The sequence below is a fragment of the Balaenoptera physalus genome (assembly GCF_965194825.1).
Source record: "Balaenoptera physalus genome assembly, chromosome: 21".
Taxonomy (NCBI): domain Eukaryota; kingdom Metazoa; phylum Chordata; class Mammalia; order Artiodactyla; family Balaenopteridae; genus Balaenoptera; species Balaenoptera physalus.
This window is the reverse complement of record NC_138902.1, coordinates 23,835,398-23,856,773: the sequence shown is the minus strand read 5'-3', so window position 1 is coordinate 23,856,773 and position 21,376 is coordinate 23,835,398. Positions and strand designations below refer to the sequence as shown.

The 21,376-nt window shown below is 39.5% G+C and overlaps 1 protein-coding gene across 5 annotated transcripts in view; it reads left to right on the top strand.

The window, feature by feature from the left end:
- DLC1 (DLC1 Rho GTPase activating protein) overlaps positions 1-21,376 on the top strand; it is a 407,206-nt gene that overhangs the window by 146,934 nt on the left and 238,896 nt on the right. The gene's annotated exons all lie outside the window — the stretch shown is intronic.

Sequence of the window (21,376 nt, the reverse complement as noted above, 5' to 3'; positions counted from 1 at the left end):
AAAGGACAAATATTTCAAAAGAAGATATCAAAAGAATAGAGAACAATCTAGTGGTTACCTGTGGGGAGAGAGGGGGAGTGGGAGGTGCAAACTGTTGGGTGTAAGATAGGCTCAAGGATGTAGTGTACAACATGGGGAATAGAGCCAATATTGTGTAATGACTGTAAATGGAAAATAATCTTTAAAAATTGTAAAATTAAAAAAATTTTATTTAAAAATATTTTTTAAGAAAAGAATGAGTAGTAAGTTCAAAAACAATTACCAAGAGGGCCTTCTAGGTAAGGTGTGAGTAGTGGAATCATTAAAATCTGCAAACTTCCCAGTTTACTCTTGGTCAGTCTTATTTAGGTAGAAACCTTCCAGTGTTTTTCTTTATAGTTACATTTTACACTTTCACATAAGGAGTTTAAAATCTCAGAGAGGAGATATAATATACACACATAAAAAAATTCAACTAAATGCAACAAATGATAAAGGACATACAGGTAATAAAGCAATGGGTGTTATGACGGAACGTTAAATGAATTCCAGTTGAAGTAGTCACAACGTCTATCATTAGGGTATATTTTGAGGTGGGCCTTGAAAGAAGGGAATACAAGTTTTAATAAAAGTTATGGATGTGGTGTGTATTACTTTTCTCTTAAGACACCTTCTTCTGGTAACACATCCAGCCTCTGGCCACAGAGGGGAGCATGTCATCATCCAGCTTAGATTGCATAATATCTCCAGAAATTTTCAGACCTGTCAAACAAGACTGCATACTTTAGTTTCTGGTCACAAACTAAACTATGTAATTCTCAATATGCTTACAGCCATATCGTCTGCTGCATGGAGAAGCTCTTCTCAGAGATTAAGGTCAGCAAACAAAAGACAAGCAAAGAGGAAAGATAGAATCCTGATACAGTTTGATCAAATCATCCTGAGGCCACATACACCTTCAAACTCAGGATATCTAAAATGCAACTTAATCTCTTTTTCTTCCTCATAGCTCTTGCCACCAGATACCTGCTCCTTTCCTAAAATCAGCTTCACATTGCCTAATCTAATTATTCACGTAGAATACTCTACCTTTGTCACCTCACCTACCCAGCCAACTTCAAATCCAGATGATTTTCCCTTTGTTTCCTTTTGTGATATTTATTCTTTATTTGTATCAACAAAAAACATGCTCATGTTTTAATGGTCAAAGTAGTATAACTACATGTATAATGAAAATTAGCAACCCCCTACCCCATCTCTCCCCCTCCTGATTTCTGCTCCCCAGAGCAATCATTTTAAATGTCTTGCTGTTTCTATTGATATTTGTTTCTATGTTTCTAAATAACATGCTTAACTGAGATTTCATGATTTTCCCTTTTAGTTATTTAGCTGTAAAAGGTAAGGATTTATCTCTCCTATACCACATACACACACACACACACACACACACACACACACACACACACCTCGTAATATTATAATATGATTATATTCCTTTATTGGAAACAACTTTTCCCCCTTAGTTGCCTCCTTTGAGGGAAACAGGGCTTATTCTCTATATTCTTCTTCACTTATTCATCTCCAAACTCTTTGCCAGAATTGTAAAACTTTTTTCAATATGTGACATTATTGATCTGGTAATCCATCTGGTTTGTTTTGTCTTGTTTTATTTTTTTCTTGAAGGTATTTCTCATGAAGATTTCTATTTTTCTGCTTCCCTGTGGATTATCTGTTATCTATCCCTCTTCCCAGCTGTCAGCCTGTCACCATTATCCAGGGGGTTTTCTTTGACTCATCTTGGGATGGATCCCCTGCTTCCTGGAATTCATTTATATTCCCCTTTTTCGGTTTACTTCCTTCTTATGATGGAACAGATTTTCTAATGGCTTCCTAAGAAATAGTTTATGGAATATATCATTTTAAAAATTAATTTCCATGTCTGAAAATGCTTTTAATCTGCCCTGACAGTTGATTGATAGTTTAGATAGGTATAGAATTCTTGGTTGGAAATAATTTTCCTTTAAAATGTCTAAGCATTACTTGGTTGCCTTCTAGCTTGCGTTATGCTCTTGAGAAGTCCAATGACACTCTTATTCCCAATCCTATATGTGAACTGTTTTCATCTTCCCTATCAAAAATTTAGATTCTCTGTATATCTCTAATGGAGTGAGAATTTACAGTGATATACCTTAATGTTAGTCTGTTTCTTTCTTTTTCCTCTCTCTTTTGTTTTTTAGTTATCTGTTTGTCCCTTTAAATCTGAAAACTCATTCCTTCATTTCTGGTGATATCCTTGTATTTTTAAAAATAATTTCTTCCTCTTGTTTTTCTGTGTTGTCTTTCTGTATCTCCTATGATTTAGATATTAGACCTCTTGGGCTTATCCTCTACTTTTTTAAACCTTTGTCTTCCATATTCTGTGCCTTTTTCATTTTTATCTTCTTTCTGAGAAAATTGTTGCTAATTTATTTTCCAAAATTCTATTGAATTTTTAAATTTTTGTTTAAAAAATATATGACCAGTCATGTTCTCTGGCTAGTCCTTTTCTATGGCATCCTGTTCTGATTATGGTATTTTTTAATCATTTACTTCTCCATTGATTCTAATTATGGCTTTCTTTTTTTTTTTTTTTTTTTTAAAGTATATTACAACAGTAGATATTGTATGGTACATGTTTAAGCTAAGAGATTTTTAAAGGACAGTGGCATACCTTACTATGCAAACAGATATTAATTTTATAGCTACTTTATTTATTTATTTATTTATTTATTTGGCTGTGTTGGGTCTTCGTTTCGTGCGAGGGCTTTCTCTAGTTGCGGCAAGTGGGGGCCACTCTTCATCGTGGTGCGCGGGCCTTTCACTATCGCGGCCCCTCCCGTTGCGGGGCACAGGCTCCAGATGCGCAGGCTTAGTAGTTGTGGCTCACGGGCCCAGTTGCTCCGCGGCATGTGGGATCTTCCCAGACCAGGGCTCGAACCCGTGTCCCCTGCATTGGCAGGCAGATTCTCAACCACTGCGCCACCAGGGAAGCCCTAATTATGGCTTTCTTTGCAGTTTTCTTTTCCTCCTTGCATTATCTCTGTTTTCTCCAAATTTCTTTTTTTTGTCTGTATTCTTTTTTGTTCTGCCTTTGATGTTAGCAGCCTTCCTTATATATCTGGTGAGCATTAGCTATTTTTTATATATAAAGATAAGTCACTAAAAGTTGATTGGATGCTGTATGCTGGAACGAAGATGGGAGGGGGCCACTCTAAGACTTGTTTACTAGTGATGACTAATGATCTGGTTGAACTGCAGCTCTCTTTGGGAAGTTTCACAAATGCTAGGTGATTTCCGGTTGTCAAAATCCAAAGGGGTGAGCAGGAGAAGGGAGTGTCAGCCTTTCACTTACTCTCTATTTCCACTCCTGCATCTTATCCTGCCCTCAGCTCTGTCTAGTTTCTTTGGGTCCAGAACCTGTGTGATTAGTCTCTGGAGAGAATAAACTTCCTGTGCCCTGTTGAAGTGGCAGATGGGCAGTTAACTGGCTATGCAGCATGGGCCGGTGGATCTGGGAATCTAAGTGCTACATGTTAAGTCATTCCTCCTCTTCTCATCCCCACATTCCCATCCCTAATAACTGGTGCCTCCATTCTTTGAGCAAGTTCAGGTTTCTTTAAGCTCAAGGAATCTGCTTCCTTCTTACTGACTTCCCCCAGGAAGGCTGAGAATACAGCTCTCTGTAGCCTCTATGTAGCTACCAACAGTCCATCTATCAATACTTTATAGAGTAAAAATATTATTGATATGGCTTGCATTATCTCTGTGTCCTCCTTTGTTTCCATTTTCTCTCTCTCTCTCTCTCTCTCTCTCTCTACTATTACAATGTGTCTGGGGGAGGGATCTAATCTAAGTGAATGTGTTTATTCAGTCATATTTAACCAAAGTATCCAAATATTTTTGGAATCAGAAACCATACCCTCCATTCCTACTATCAACACTCCAACAATGGTCTTCATACAGTCTTCATCATCTTTCTTATGGCAACAGTCTCCTAACCGGTATCCTTTGCAGTCTGTCATCCTTAAATCCAACACACACTGTCATCCATCCAAAATGCAAATCTCTCATTGTCACTTCTGCTAAGCTTTGGTAGCTCCCTATGCTATAGAGAACAATATCCAACTTCCTTAGCCTGGCACGCAGCCCTGAGTGAGCCTATCTCTCTAACTTGTTTTGCACCCCTTGCCACATAGTGGACCTTAAGCTCCAGCAACACGGAACAGCTTGTGCTCAAACATCAGGCACATACACGCCACCCCCATGGAGGCCACACTTTCTCCCACCTCCTTCCCTTCATACACACCTTTTTTTCTCTCCCTCCACATTTACACACTATTGCTGCAAGTGAGATCTCCAGGAAGTCTTTTTTTAATACTCCCCCGTCCCTCAAGGATTAGGAGCCCCTATTCTATGTTCTTATAGAAAGTGCCTTTTCCATACATACTTCATATACTGAAATGAGCTTCTCATGCTTCTGTGCCTTATTCGTCTCTCCTGATTTACTGGTGACCAAGACCTCCTGGAGGTAGCCATGGAAATAGCAGCCACTTCTCTCTTCCCTCCTCTCTCTGCCATCTCTAACCTTCTGATTTAACTAAGGGTTAAATCTGCACACCAAGGGTGGTCCAGAATGGGTATATATTGCAGAAGACAGATTAAATTCCCAGATATGCACCTACTTGTGCCCCCACCCCCAGCGCTGCAGCTCTCGGCCTCAGAGCACCTGCACATCCTCAGGCTCCCGTGAGGACACACTTGGGGCTGTATGTATCTGATTTTCCTGACAAGTGTAGATAAAGCTTTCTTTATCACCATTATTATGAAAATATAATGTTGTTTTTGCATAAAGAGATTCATTTAATAGTTGTGTCTCCCTTTGTTTTCTAAAACATTCATAAAATACCAAAAGCAGTGTATTCTGGTTTTTTTTTTAAACATCTTTATTGGAGTATAATTGCTTTACAGTGTTGTGTTAGTTGGTGCTGTATAACAAAGTGAATCAACTGTATGTATACATATATCCCCATATCCCTTCCCTCTTGCATCTCCCTCCCACCCTCCCTATCCCACCCCTCTAGGTGGTCACAAAGCACAGAGCTGGTCTCCCCATGCTATGCGGCTGCTTCTCACTAGCTATCTATTTTACATTTGGTAGTGTATATATGTCCATGCCACTCTGTCACTTGGTCCCAGCTTACCCTTCCTCCTCCCCGTGTCCTCAAGTCCATTCTCTACGTCTGCATCTTTATTCCTGTCCTGCCCCTAGGTTCTTCAGAACCTTTTTTTTTTTAGATACCATATGTATGTGTTAGCATATGGTATTTCTTTTTCTCTTTCTGACTTACTTCACTCTGTATGACAGACTCTAGATCCATCCACATCACTACAAGTAACTCAATTTCATTTCTTTTTATGGCTGAATAATATTCCATTGCATATACGTGCCACATCTGGTTTATCCATTCATCTGTCGATGGACACGTAGGTTGCTTCCATATCCTGGCTATTGTAAATAGTGCTGCAGTGAACACTGTGGTACATGTATCTTTTTAAATTATGGTTTTCTCAGGGTATATGCCCAGTAGTGGGAATGCTGGGTCCTATAACAGTTCAATTTTTAGTTTTTTAAGGAACCTCCATACTGTTCTCCACAGTGGCTGTATCAATTCACATTCCCACCAACAGTGCAGGAGGGTTCCCTTTTCTCCACACCCTCTCCACCATTTATTGTTTGTAGATTTTTTGATGATGGCCATTCTGACTGGTGTGAGGTGATACCTCATTGTAGTTTTGATTTGCATTTCTCTAATGATTAGTGTTGTTGAGCATCCTTTCATGTGCTTGTTGGCAATCTGTATATCCTCTTTGGAGAAATGTCTATTTAGGTCTTCTGCCCATTTTTGGATTAGGTTGTTTGTTTCTTTGATACTGAGCTGAATGAGCTGCTTGTAAATTTTGGAGATTAATCCTTTGTCAGTTGCTTCATTTGCAAATATTTTCTCCCATTTTGAGAGCTGTCTTTTGGTCTTGTTTATGGTTTCCTTTGCTGTACAAAAGCTTTTAAGTTTCATTAGGTCCCATTTGTTTATATTTGTTTTTATTTCCATTTCTCTAGGAGGTGGGTCAAAAAGGACCTTGCTGTGATTAATGTCTTAGAGTGTTCTGCCTTTGTTTTCCTCTAAGAGTTTTATAGTGTCTGGCCTTACATTTAGGTCTTTAATCCATTTTGAGTTTATTATTGTGTACAGTGTTAGGGAGTGTTCTAATTTCTTTCTTTTGCGTGTAGCTGTCCAGTTTTCCCAGCACCACTTATTGAAGAGGCTGTCTTTTCTCCATTTTATATTCATGCCTCCTTTATCAAAAATAAGGTGACCATATGAATGTGGGTTTACCTCTGGGCTTTCTATCCTGTTCCATTTAGCTATATTTCTGTTTTGGTGCCAGTACCATACTGTGTTGATTACTGTAGCTTTCTAGTATAGTCTGAAGTCCGGGAGCCTGATTCCTCCAGCTCTGTTTTTCTTTCTCAGCATTGCTTTGGCTGTTGGGGTCTTTTGTGTTTCCATACAAATTGTGAAATGTTTTGTTCTGCTTCTGTGAAATATGCCATTGGTAGTTTGATAGGGATTGCAATGAATGTGTAGATTGCTTTGGGTAGTATAGTCATTTTCACAGTGTTGATTCTTGCAATCCAAGAACATGATATATCTCTCCATCTGTTTGTATCATCTTTAATTCCTTTCGTCAGTGTCTTATAGTCTTCTACATACAGGTCTTTTGTCTCCTCAGGTAGGTTTATTCCTAGGTATTTTATTCTTTTTGTTGCAGTGGTAAATGGGAGCGTTTCCTTAATTTCTCTTTCAGATTTTTAATCATTAGTGTATAGGAATGCAAGAGGTTTCTGTGCATTAATTTTGTATCCTGCTACTTTACCAAATTCATTGATTAGCTCTAGTAGTTTTCTAGTAGCATCTTTAGGATTCTCTACGTATAGTATCATGTTATCTGCAAACAGTGACAGTTTTACTACTTCTTTTCCGATTTGGATTCCTTTTATTTCTTTTTCTTCTCTGATTGCTGTAGCTAAAACTTCCAAAACTATGTTGAATAATAGTGGTGAGAGTGGGCAACCTCGTCTTGTTCCTGATCTTAGTGGAAATGGTTTCAGTTTTTCACCATTAAGAATGATGTTGGCTGTGGGTTTGTGATATATGGCCTTTATTATGTTGAGATAAGTTCCCTCTGTGCCTACTTTCTGGAGGGTTTTTATCATAAATGGGTGTTGAATTTTGTCAAAAGCTTTTTCCGCATCTATTGAGGTGATCATATGGTTTTTCTCCTTCACTTTGTTAATGTGGTATATCACATTGATTGATTTGCATATATTGAAGAATTATTGCATTCCTGGGGTAAACCCCACTTGATCATGGTGTATGATCCTTTTAATGTGCTGTTGGATTCTGTTTGCTAGTATTTTGTTGAGGATTTTTGCATCTATGTTCATCAGTGATATTCGCCTCTAGTTTTCTTTTTTTGTGGTATCTTTTTCCGGTTTTGGTATCAGGGTGATGGTGGCCTTGTAGAATGAGTTTGGGAGTGTTCCTCCCTCTGATATATTTTGGAAGAGTTTGAGAAGGATAGGTGTTAGCTCTCCTCTAAATGTCTGTTAGAATTTGCCTGTGAAGCCATCTGGTCCTGGGCTTTTGTTTCTTGGAAGATTTTTAATCACAGTTTCAATTTCAGTGCTTGTGATTGGTCTGTTTATATTTTCTGTTTCTTCCTAGTTCAGTCTCAGAAGGTTGTGCTTTTCTAAGAATTTGTCCATTTCTTCCAGGTTGTCCATTTTATTGGCATATAGTTGCTTGTAGTAATCTCTCATGATCTTTTGTGTTTCTTCAGTGTCAGTTGTTACTTCTCCGTTTTCATTTCTAATTCTATTGATTTGAGTCTTCTCCCTTTTTTTCTTGATGTGTCTGGCTAATGGTTTATCAATTTTGTTTATCTTCTCAAAGAACCAGCTTTTAGTTTTATTGATCTTTGCTATCATTTCCTTCATTTCTTTTTCATTTATTTCTGATCTGAACTTTATGATTTCTTTCCTTCTGCTAACTTTGGGGTTTTTTTGTTCTTCTTTCTCTAATTGCTTTAGGTGAAAGGTTAGGTTGTTTATTTGAGATGTTTCTTGTTTCCTGAGGTAGGATTGTATTGCTACAAGCTTCCCTATTAGAACTGCTTTTGCTGCATCCCATAGGTTTTGGGTTGTGTTTTCATTGTCATTTGTCTCTAGGTATTTTTTGATTTCCTCTTTGATTTCTTTTTGGTTATTTAATAGTGTATTGTTTAGCCTCCATGTGTTTGTATTTTTTACAGATTTTTTCCTGTAATTAATATCTAGTCTCATAGCTTTCTGGTTGGAAATGATACTTCATATGATTTCAATTTTCTTAAATTCACCAAGGCTTGATTTGTGACCCAAGATATGATCTATCCTGGAGAATGTTCCATGAGCACTTGAGAAGAAAGTGTAATCTGCTGTTTTTGGATAGAATGTCCTCTAAATATCAATTAAGGCCATCGTGTTTAATGTATCATTTAAACCTTGTGTTTCCGTATTTATTTTCATTTTGGATGATCTGACCATTGGTGAAAGTGGGGTGTTAAAGTCCCCTACTATTACTGTGTTACTGTCAATTTCCCCTTTTATGGCTGTTAGCATTTGCCTTATGTATTGAGGTGCTCCTATGTTGGGTGCATAAATATTTACAGTTGTTATATCTTCTTCTTGGATAGATCCCTTGATTATTATGTAGTGTCCTTCTTTGTCTCTCGTAATAGTCTTTGTTTTAAAGTCTATTTTGTCTGATATGAGAATTGCTAGTCCAGCTTTCCTTTGATTTCCATTTGCATGGAATATCTTTTTCTCTCCCCTCACTTTCAGTCTGTATGTGTCCCTAGGTCTGAAGTGGGTCTCTTGTAGACAGCCTATATATGGGTCTTGTTTTTGTATCCATTCAGCCAGTCTTTTTCTTTTGGTTGGAGCATTTAATCCATTTACATTTAAGGTAATTATCGATATGTATGGTCCTATTCCCATTTTCTTAATTGTTTTGGGTTTGTTATTGTAGGTCTTTTCCTTCTCTTGTGTTTCCTGCCTAGAGAAGTTCCTTTAGCATTTGTTTTAAAGCTGGTTTGGTGGTGCTGAATTCTCTTAGTTTTTACTTGTCTGTAAAGGTTTTAATTTTTCTGTTGAATCTGAATGAGATCCTTTCTGGGTAGAATAATCTTGGTTGTAGGTTTTTCCCCTTCATCACTTTAAATATGTCCTGCCACTCCCTTCTGGCTTGCAGAGTTTCTGCAGAAAGATCAGCTGTTAACCTTATGGGGATTCCCTTGTATGTTATTTGTTGCTTTTCCCTTGCTGCTTTTAATATTTTTTCTTTGTATTTAATTTTTGATAGTTTGATTAATATGTGTCTTGACGTGTTTCTCCTTGGATTTATCCTCTATGGGACTCTCTAGGCTTCCTGGACTTGATTGACTATTTTCTTTCCCATATTAGGGAAATTTTCAACTATAATCTCTTCCAGTGTTTTCTCAGTCCCTTTGTTTTCTCTTCTTCTTCTGGGACCCCTGTAATTCAAATGTTGGTGCGTTTAATGTTGTCCAAGAGGCCTCTGAGACTGTTCTCAATTCTTTTTTCTTTATTCTGCTCTGTGGTAGTTATTTCCACTATTTTATTTTCCAGGTCACTTATCCGTTCTTCTGCCTCAATTATTCCACTATTGATTCCTTCTAGAGAATTTTTAATTTCATTTTTGTGTTGTTCATCATTGTTTGTTTGCTCTTTAGTTCTTCTAGGTCCTTGTTAAACGTTTCTTATATTTTCTCCATTGTATTTCCAACATTTTGGATCATCTTTACTATCATTACTCTGGATTCTTTTTTAAGTAGACTGCCTATTTCCTCTGCATTTGTTTGTTCTGGTGGGTTTTTACCTTGCTGTTTCATCTGCTGTGTATTTCTCTGTCTTCTCATTTTGCTTAACTTACTGTGTTTGGGGTCTCCTTTTCACAGGCTGCAGGTTCGTAGTTCCCGTTGCTTTTGGTGTCTGCCCCCGGTGGGTAAGGTGGGTAAGTGGGTTGTGTAGGCTTCCTGATGGAGGGGACTGGTTCCTGTGTTCTGGTGGATGAGGCTGGATCTTGTCTTTCTGGTGGGCAGGATAGTGTCTGGTGGTGTTCTGGGGTGTTTGTGACCTTATTATGATTTTAGGCAACCTCTCTGCTAATGGGTGTGTTGTGTTCCTGTCTTGCTAGTTGTTTGGCATAGGGTGTCCAGCACTGTAGCTTGCTGGTCATTGAGTGGAGCCGGATCTTAGCGTTGAGCTGGAGATCTCTGGGAGAGCTTTTGCCATTTGATATTACATGGGGCTGGGAGGTCTCTGGTGGTCCAGTGTACTGAACTCGGCTCTCCCACCTCAGAGGCTCAGGCCTGAAACCCGGCCGGAGCACCAAGACCCGGTGAGCCGCATGGGTCAGAAGGAAAGAGAGAGAGAGAGAGAGAGAGAGAGAGGTGGGGGGGGAGGGGGAGGGAGAGGGAGAGAGAGAGGGAGAGGGAGAAGGAAAGAAAGAAGGAAGGAAAGAAAGAAAGAAAGAAGAAAGAAGGAAGGGAGGGAAAATAAAATAAAGTTGTTAAAATAAAAAGAAATATTATTAAAAATAAAAAAGTAATAAAAAGAAAGAGAAAAGAGCAGCCAAACCAAAAACCAATCCACCAATGATAACAAGCACTAAAAACTATACCAAAAAATAAAACAAACAAACAAAAAAACAGAACTCTAGGACAAATGGTAAAAGCAAAGCTATATAGACAAAATCACACAAAAAGCATACACATACACACTCACAAAAAGAGAAAAAGGAAATTTTATATATATATATAAAGGAGGAGAGCAACCAAATCAATAAACAAATCTACCAATGATAATAAGCTCTAAATACTAAACTAAGTTAAACATAAAACCAGAAACAAATTAGATGCAGAAAGCAAACCCCAAGTCTACAGTTGCTCCCAAAGTCTACCGCCTCAATTTTGGGATGATTAGTTGTCTATTCAGGTATTCCGCAGATGCAGGGTACATCAAGTTGATTGTGGAGCTTTAATCCACTGCTCCTGAGGCTGCTGGGAGAGATTTCCCTTTCTCTTCTTTGTTCGAACAGCTCCTGGGGTTCAGCTTTGGATTTGGACCCGCCTCTGTGTGTAGGTCGCCTGAGGGTGTCTGCTCTTCGCTCAGACAGGATGGGGCTAAAGGAGCAGCTGATTAGGGAGCTCTGGCTCACTCAGGCCGGGAGCAGGGAGGGGTACGGAGTGCGGGGCGAGACTGTGGTGGCAGAGGGCAGCATGACGTTGCACCAGCCTGAGGCGCGCTGTGTGTTCTCCCATGGAAGTTGTCCCTGGATCATGGGACTCTGGCAGTGGCGGGCTGCATAGGCTCCCAGGAGGGGAGGTGTGGAGAGTGACCTGTGCTTGCACACAGGCTTCTCGGTGGCTGCAGCAGCAGCCTGTTTTATGCCTGTCTCTGGGGTCCGCGCTGATAGCCGCGGCTCGTGCCTGTCTCTGGAGCTCATTTAGGTGGTGCTCTGAATCCCCTCTCCTTGCGCACACCGAAACAATGGTCTCTTGCCTCTTAGGCACATCCAGGCTTTTTCCTGGAATCCCTCCCGGCTAGCTGTGGTGCGCTAGCCCCCTTCAGGCTGTGTTCATGCAGCCAACCCCAGTCTTCTCCCTGGGATCCGACCTCCAAAGCCTGAGCCTCAGCTGCCAGCCCCCACCCGTCCCAGCAGGTGAGCAGACAGGCCTCTCAGGCTGGTGAGTGCTGGTCGGCACCGATCCTCTGTGTGGGAATCTCTCTGCTTTGCCCTTTGCACCCCTGTTGCTGCGCTCTCCTCCGTGGTTCTGAAGCTGCTTCCCCCCCCTCCCCACCCCCGTCTCTGCCAGTGAAGGGGCTTCCTAGTGTGTGGAAACTTTTCCTCCTTCACAGCTCCCTCCCAGAGGTGCAGGTCCTGTCCCTATTCTTTTGTCTCTGTTTTTTCTTTTTTCTTTTGCCCTACCCAGGTACGTGGGGAGTTTCTTGCCTTTTGGGAAGTCTGAGGTCTTCTGCCAGCGTTCAGTAGGTTCTCTGTTGGAGTTGTTCCACATGTAGATGTATTTTTGATGTATTTGTGGGGAGGAAGGTGATCTCCACGTCTCACTCCTCTGCCATCTTGAAGACCCCTCTGTATTCTGGTTTTAGGTATGTTTCCTCTTGTTCTGGACCCAAGAAGAGATAAAACGTAGTCAGGAATATCTGCTGTGCCTGGAAAAGGAATCAAGAGAACCCATCACAGGGGCTGTGAAATAAGAAGGAGAGTGTGTGCTGGGGGGTTACACTGGCAAGACTATTCATTCCTTCTGTCACCTCCCTCCTAGACACACCCCAGTCTGTACAAGGGGAAGGTCAGTAAGTCCGTACATTAGAGGAACTATGCACTTTGCCATTAGGTTCTTGTACTTGTGGCTTACGTTACAAAGAACAAGAAAAGCAGTTAAATTTTAGGTACATTATTGTCTAAAGGGATTTAGTGAGCAGACTCGGCAATCTGGGCTACCAGATCAGGTGTTTTGTGTTTTTTTTCTATAAGAAAATATTTCAGTATTCCAAATAGCAGACTTGAAAGTGGACATTTAGACCTCAACTTGTTTGCAAATTCAAATTAGCCTACATTTCATTCCTCCTGCTAACTGAAAAATCTTAGACTATGATTGTGAACAATTTTACTTCCCTCAAGCCCAGTAGAATTGAAATATGGTTCAGAACTCCAGCTGAAGTGAAAGAGCCTCTTTTAATACTGTTATGAGTCTCTTTACCTTAAAAAAAAGTACACTCAATATTTAACGAAGTTTTAGGGACAGGTAACATATATTCTCCAAGCATACCGCTGTATAGTCCCAAAGTACCACTCAGGATATATTTTCAGAATATTTTCTCATGTGTCAGATTCTTGTGAAATTGTTTCATAATATGGTAGAAGGTACCTACCCAATGTAACATGATATGGCAGATGCACAGACCACAACTTCCCAATAACAAATGTGAATGGCTTTATAGTATTTATAAGCATCTTAAACAACATCACCAAAGGTTTATGAAGTCATCCTTTTCTAAGTTAAAATGAAAACTTTATCTTTTTACCCTAATTCGTTGCTGAGTTCCAAAGTGTGAATGAGAAATGTACTTCAGCTAACGCTCGATCAACCACATAAGTCTATTATCTCTTCCAAGAGGTCCCACCCTCTGAACCTTCTGCCGACTCCTTCCCTCCCTCACTCTCATTCCCAAGATAGGCTTTAACCAGTGCCTCAAGGAGATTCATTTCCTTTACTTTCTCTGCGATCATTACTTTGTTTTCACTCTAGGGGAACTGCAATCAACTGGCTTTTTAATTCTCAATTTGCTTGTAATTACAGCAACTCCTGATATGTTTGGCACAATACATGACAGTTGGATATTGTCATGGGGTGGGGGGGTAGGGGGACAAGTTTACAAGCTCCATCCCCACTATTTCCTTGCCCCTCAAGTCCTATCCCATGTTCTTACCCTAGTTTGTCTATCACACATGGCCAAGTGTGCTTCCCCTCTGAGGATTACTCTCCTCATGTGCAAAGTTAGTGGGGAGGGAGGGCTCTAAATTCCTGTCCTACTTCACTGTACTGGAATTATAGATACTGTTTGCATTTTCAGTATACCAGAGTCACTTTTTCATCATTTCTCATTATCCACCTATCATCCAATTTGGTGAAATAATTAAATAGTTAGAAGTTGACTAGACTTACTAGGTTAAATGTGTGCACACAATTAGACATTTTTCCTTTCACACCACATGCAAACTATGTCTAATTACAAAATGAAATTCACTTTTATGGTTATTACTTTCTTTCTCTATTTCTAGCCACAAGGAAAAAAATCTACCCAAACAATTTTTATCTATACTTCCTGTCCTAACAGATCAGTCTAGCTTGTATTATTATGATCATGGTCTTCATCATGATGGCTTTAGAGGAACAGTGGCTAACCTTATGCAATATTTCATACATAACCAGTTCTGCACCCGTTTGCCAAGAACTGTTTTGCTGGTAATGCTTTGTGGCAGACATCAAAAGCCACTTGTCACTCTGTGCTCTGTCCTCCACTTATTTACTAGAACTTCTCCTCAGGTTGAAAGTACTGTAAAAGGAGGACCTATAGCTAATTCATCTTCATACCTTCCTAAGTATAAAATACAGAATTTGTGTATAATAAGTACTCAGTGAGTATTGAATGAAAAAATAAATGAGTAAATGCATGTGTGGCTTACAGGATACATAGATTCAGAAAACATCAAAGCAAAATAAATCCCAAGATTCTGAGAAACACTCACCACATTCCCAGAGAAAATGGTATTAACCAAACATCTTGCTGGCTTGGACCACTTTGTGCTGCCATTCTGGAAATGTAAACATCCAGCTATTTCACATTTGGGTCCCTAGGTAATTCAGAATGATATGCAAAGTTAACTTAGATTCACCTGCTATAGACTTATTTTCAGGTCAATGTCTAGAAAGGGTGCCTCTCTGAGAAAAATCAGGATGGCATATCTATAAATTGAACTGAAGGCATTAAAACTATGTAAAAGTCTAACTTTCCTAGGGTAGGAAAGGAGTACAGGCTTTGGGATCAGATATGACTTAAATTCATATCCCTTCGTTTACTAACAGTTTGACTTTCAGAGGTCACTTAATATCTCTGACCTTCTTTTTCTTACCCAGAAAATAAGACTCGTCATCATCATCATCGTCATCACCATCATTTGCTTCACAGACATATTAAAAAATCAAATAAGATTATTCATCTAATTACTTTGCATAGTGCCTTGCACAGAATAGACAATATTCCCCATCTTATAACTTTTATTTGAGCACATTTTGTCTCTAAATGTACAGAGACATGTAGTTTTAATGCTTTCTTCCATTCAGTGATCATAATTGATTTGGGTCACCACATTGCACAGTCCCAGAAGTTGTGTAAGACGGCCTTGTACATAATGTCCCTGTCTCAGGCAATGAGCCATCAATTTCTGGCCAGAATAATGACTTGGTGTAGCTACACTTAAGGCTGCAGAGGACATGAACTACCTGGAGAAAGCACAGCAGAGGACGATCCAATCTCTCAAATTGATTAAATCACTGAGGAATCATAAATCTACCTCTCTTGACATCTTCCAAGCAAATGAAATTATAGAAAGCACAGGTGAACCTTTTTCACAGAAGTATCATCAATACATAGACAATACGTGTCTCTGCTTTTTGATGGGTAAAGGGTGGAGACAACGGAGATTAAGAGGAAAATTAAATCACCTTCAAGTAGTCAGAGATTATTGTGGCATTCACCTAGTCACATTAAAAACAGTCTGAAGTCCAATAATTCTAGCCTGATTGGTCTTGTTTTGTCTTTGTTATATACTGTGTTAGTCAGTGTTCTCCAGAGAAATAGAATCAATAGGAGATTAGATAGATAGATAAACAGATAGATAGATAGATGGATAGATAGATGGATGTAATATGAGAGAGAGAGAAAGACACAGACACTGAGACAGACACAGGCAGAGACAGAGACAGAGAGAGATTTATTTAAAGAATTGACTCATGTGATTCTGGAGGCTGGCAAGTCTGAAATCTATAAAGCAGGCTAGCAGGCTGGAAATTCAGGAAAAAGTTGATGTTACAGCCTTAAGTCCAAATTCCACAGGGAAGCAGCTTGGAAAGTTAGGCAAGGTCTCTGTGTTTAGGCAGAATTCCTTCTTTGGGAAATCTGTCTTTGCTCTAAAGGCCTTCAACTGATTGGATGAGGCCTACCCACATTATGAAGGGTAATCTGCTTTGCTCAGTCAACTGATTTCATGTTAATCACATCTGAAAAATGCCTTTATGAAATATCTAGACTTCAGTTTGACTGAACAACTGGCACCATAGACTAGCCAAGTTAACACTTGAAAGTAACTCTCATGTATCCCTTGCTCGACAAACTGTTTGCTTTTCTTGCTATTTTATTTTTTTAATCTTGTTTTTTTTAATTGAAGTATAGTTGATTTACAATGTTGTGTTAGTTTCAGGTGTACATACATATATATCTATTTTTTCCAGATTATTTTCCCTCATAGGTTATTATAAAATATTGAGTATAGTTCCCTGTTGGCTTGCTATTTTAATCATATAGAATTTTCTGGAATTTCCTCCAAATTTCCTATGTACTTTTAAACACTTTTCCCTGACATATGAAGTAATAGTTTCTTAATAGAAGCATTAAATAGTTTGTAAATAGGTAGTTCCTATCACCTGTTGTGGATTACTTCACCTTTTTTACAGATAGGAAAAGGTAGGGCTTTGCTTTCATTTTGTCATAGCTCATCAATCATATTTAGATTCTTCAAGATCAGAAATGATTTTTAGTTTGGAATTCACAGATTGAAAGCAAATAAACTCTTTTAATTCACACTGGCCAAATGTACCCTCTTGATGTGATACATTTCAATTTTAAAAGTCTCTTTATTGCTAGGATAATTACTGCCTGCCTTATACAGTGGCAAACAGTTTAGGTATTTTATTATTTTACTTATTGAAAGATTGTTCAGCTGCTCTTGTGTTCATGTGTGATTAGAGAATTTGATGGATGACTTTTGGACCTTCACACTTCGGGTATAGATGTAATCAGTCTGCTCTTGACTCGCCTTGATGGGGCCTATTCTTCCCTGGGGCTAACCTAAGAGCTGCACAGTGTCTGAAAAGCGTCTTGCATCTCAGCAACTGCATACCAAGAAGATGAGCCTGCCTGTTCCACTTACTGGAGTCACCACCTTGGTTGCCCTGTTTTAAGGCCTTCTGCAAGGATTCCTTATGACATTCCAACTGCTGGGACACCCTCAGCAGCCCAGTGGCAGTTCTCCAATCAGGAACTATCTGGGAATTCTCTAAGCCAACAGTTCTCAAAATGTGGTCTAGTAGCATCAGCGTCATCTAGAACTGTTAGAAGTAAAAACTTTTGGGCCTCAGAGACTATGCCTGGGGCCCAGCAACCTGTGTTTCAAGAATCCGTGCAGGGGATCCCCATGCACGCTGGAGTTCAGGAACCCTCAAAAGTTTCAATACCAACTCTAAGCTAAAGGCACAGCGTGTGCCCACACCCAAAGTGTGAGTGACACTCACGGCTGCATTACAGGTCCACTGATTTCATTCCTGTCTGCAGGCTGGTCTCAGTTTTGCGGAAGGCAGTAGACAGTGGACAATTCCCAGTGATTCTGTTCTCTGTGGTGGCATGCGTCAAGCTCTCCAATATCTTAAGGGCTTTCTTTCACTTTCCTGTCTTTTCTTTTCTGTTTTTTGTTTGTCACTAGTTCCTTTTGTACAATGTTGTGATTCTAAGTTAGAGAAATTGGTTCAACAGGAAAAACAGTAGTTTTGCTGAAATGTGACCCTCCATCCATTATTTTTATTCCAGTCCTACCACACACCTGTTTCCCCCAGCATGAGTCTCAAAGGAGCAATATTGATTGTGGACATCCCTGTAGCTTGAGGAGATTATGCCTTTTTTTGGTGCCACAACGTAGGGAATTTCAGACAGACACAGGTGCTGGCAAAACCACCCCGAGGAATAAGAACAATTTTTTGCAATTGAATGCAGGCATGGAGCACAGTTGAACATTCCAGGAAGTTGTTTTTTTTTTTTTTTGGCTGCGTTGGGTCTTCGTTTCTGCATGAGGGCTTTCTCTAGTTGCAGGGAGCGGGGGCTACTCTTCACCGCAGTGCGGGGGCTTCTCATTGCGATGGCTTCTCTTGTTGTGGAGCACAGGCTCTAGGCACACGGGCTTCAGTAGTTGTGGCGCGTGGGCTCAGTAGTTGTGGCTCGCAGACTCTAGAGCACAGGCTCAGTAGTTGTGGCACAGGGGCTTAGTTGCTCCGCAGCATGTGGGATCTTCCCAGACCAGGGATCGAACGCGTGTCCCCTGCATTGGCAGGTGGATTCTTAACCACTGCGCCACCAGAGAAGTCCCCAGGAAGTTTATTGCTGTCAGATTTTAAGCTCTTCAGAGGCAAGGACATACGTTTTACTTCTTTGTGAATCTTTGGTGGATGAATTAATTATGGAATGTATGGCTTAGCCCAAATTGTCACCAAATTTGGGAGAACTCTGAAACATGTGAAGTTTATAAAAATAATAAAACAACAACAGGCAGCACAATATGTTAATATGCTAACATGTTAAGGAATCAGGTTGTCAAACACCCTCGTCTTACAGGAGAAGAAATGGAGAGCCAAAATTCACATGCATTGGGCCTGTGAAAAAAAACAACCAAAAAAAGGAGCAACAAAAAGTAAACAGGACCGTAGACAAGAGAAAAGTCAGCATAAAAAATTGAAGATGATTTCTAGCTTAAAAGAGTGCCTGGAATGGTCCTCACCACTTATGTGAATGGCTTTCTCCTGCCTTTCTTTGAAGTCTTTGCTCTGAGGACACATTACCAGAGAGGTTTCCCTGAACCTGTGGTTTGCCACGCCATACCAATCATGCTCTACTCCTGGCTCTGCTTTTTTTCATAACGCTTGTTGCTACATGATTTTATATTGTATTTTATTTACTTTTTGTCTGTCTCCCCCCTCTAGAATATAAGTCCAATGAGAACAACAAATATTTTATATGCTTTATTCACTGCTGTGTTCCCACTGCTTTAAGCGCATAGTAGACATTCGATCAATATTTGTTAAACAAATAGAAAAGGAAAGAAGGAAGAAATGAATGTGAACCCTTGAGCCACGAATGAAACATATCATAAACTATTTCATTGTTATAGACTTTCTATACCAATAATTCTTAATTTGGAGAGAATCATAATCCCTGTGTGTATTTAATGAAAGCTGAGGGATTGTTTTCTGAAGAAGTAAACGTACACATGCAGGAATAAATTTGGCATGCAATTTTAGGGGTTCGAAAATGAGGGGCCCCAGGTTAAAAAACCCTGCTTTATGTGCTTACGGATTTACTTTTGTAAAAATAAACTTTTAAACTTAAATCAGCAATAATCTGTAATTCTTAATAAAATTTTCTGGCAATGAGAGCCATCTACTCTTTTTATTTAAGAACAATGAAGTAACGACAGGACATCTCTACCCTGTATCAAGTCAGAAATGAAGGGTGATTTTAAAGCACACACAAATGTCAACAAAAGCTCTAAAATAAATTGGGTCTGTTTCCTGATGTACCCTATAAAAGGAACAAGCTGTAAACTGAGACTAGGAATTGAAAAGATAATACTTTATTTCTTGGGCACTTGTTATTTGCCTGGTGCCCTGCTAACTGCTTCACATGCATCATCTCATTTTTATAAATACTCTAGAAAGATTGTTACCAGAGGCCTGAAAAATCACACCATGGGCTTCCCTGGTGGCACAGTCATTAAGAATCCGCCTGCCAATGCAGAGGACACGGGTTCGATCCCTGGTCTGGGAAGATCCCACAAGCCGTGGAGCAACTAAACCCATGTGCCACAACTACTGAGCCTGCACTCTAGAGCCTGTGAGCCACAACTGTTGAGCCTGCATGCCACAACTGCTGAGGCCTGAGTGCCTAGAGCCCATGCTTTGCGACAAGAGAGGCCACCGCAATGAAAAGCCCACGCACCGCAACGAAGAGTGGCCCCCACTCGCCACAACTAGAGAAAGCCCACGCGCAGCAGCGAAGACCCAACACAGCCAAAAATAAATAATTAATAAATAAATTTAAAATCACACCTTGTCCTTTCTGACTTAGAGGGCAATTACTGTATCATTTGAGCTACGTTCATCCCTTTGTATAGCCGTTTTCACTTTGAAACTTGTTCTTATATGCATCATCTCATTGTCTTTTAACCTCACAGCAACTCTATAATAAAGGTAGTTTAGTCTGTAAAATTCCTATCTGACGAGCAAGAGGATGATTCAGTTAATTCAGGGGTCCCCAACCCCCAGGCCACGGACCAGTACCAGTCCGAGGCCTGTTAGGAACCGGGCCTAACAGCAGGAGGTGAGTGGTGGGCTAGCGAGCGAAGCTTCATCTGTATTTACAGCCACTCCCCACTGCTCCCTATCGCTCACATTACCACCTGAACAATCCCCCCCCACCCCACCCCGTCCGTGGAAAAATTGTCTTCCATGAAACCGGTCCCTGATGCCAAAAAGGTCGGGGACTGCTGAGTTAATTAATTCATTATCAGTCATTCCAAAAATATTTACTGATCTCCTGCTCTTACGGAAATTTCCCTCTCTTGTTACCAAACACATGTATAGTTATATATGAAGTGCTTCTGGTAAAAAAAAAAAAAAAAAAAAAAATCCAAATCCGTAAATGTGTTTGGTTTAATCGCTTGATTAACCTACAGACATTTTATATGGAAAAACAAAAAGCAAATAAAGTATACGAAAGTAGAATTCTAGATGTCCATAACTATTGCTGATTCTATAGAATGGTTTGATTTCTGCAACAATAAAAGCTATTTATTATTACTCCACTGTCTCAAGAATTGAGTAAGCAGAGGCTTACCAGTTGCTGGTCAGACTAGTAACTCACCTGTGATATGGGCATAGAGCCACAGCATGTTATAGAAGGGGGTGAGCAAAAGAATGGGACTTACTTCTTGACACTAAGGGACTCTTGCTTGATTCAATAATTTAGTTAATACTGTATTAAGTTTTTCTTTACTGCTGCAAATCTATCTCTGTTAAACGTCAGTAATGTTACACTTCCTAGTCTCATTTTACCAAATTTATGGGAAAAGTGCTTTGTAGGTACAATTATGTATATACATATTGTATTGTATGTATATACATATTGTAATATATACATTACCTTGGAAATTGTTTTCTTTATTTTGTTTTATCCTCCTAAATTCTCTCATGTATATGCAGTAAAGTTGAACAACATGACAAGACACCAGAATCCACCCACTATTTTTCTATTTACAATTGGTGATGCTAATATGATTATCAAACCAAAACAAGGCATTAAAATTAATTACAAAATACAAATTTCCTAGAATATGTTATTACCCTGCATCATGACCTTTGAAAATATTGGACCAATTATTTTATGTAACTATGAGTGAATTCATTCTTAATTACAAATGAGGTAATTCATTTTTCTGAAATGAGGCAGATAATGAGTAATTTAATTTAAAAATAATTCTAATTGAATCAGAAGTATCTTTACTTGAACTCAAAAACCATATTGCAAATATCCAATGCTTGTTATGGAAAT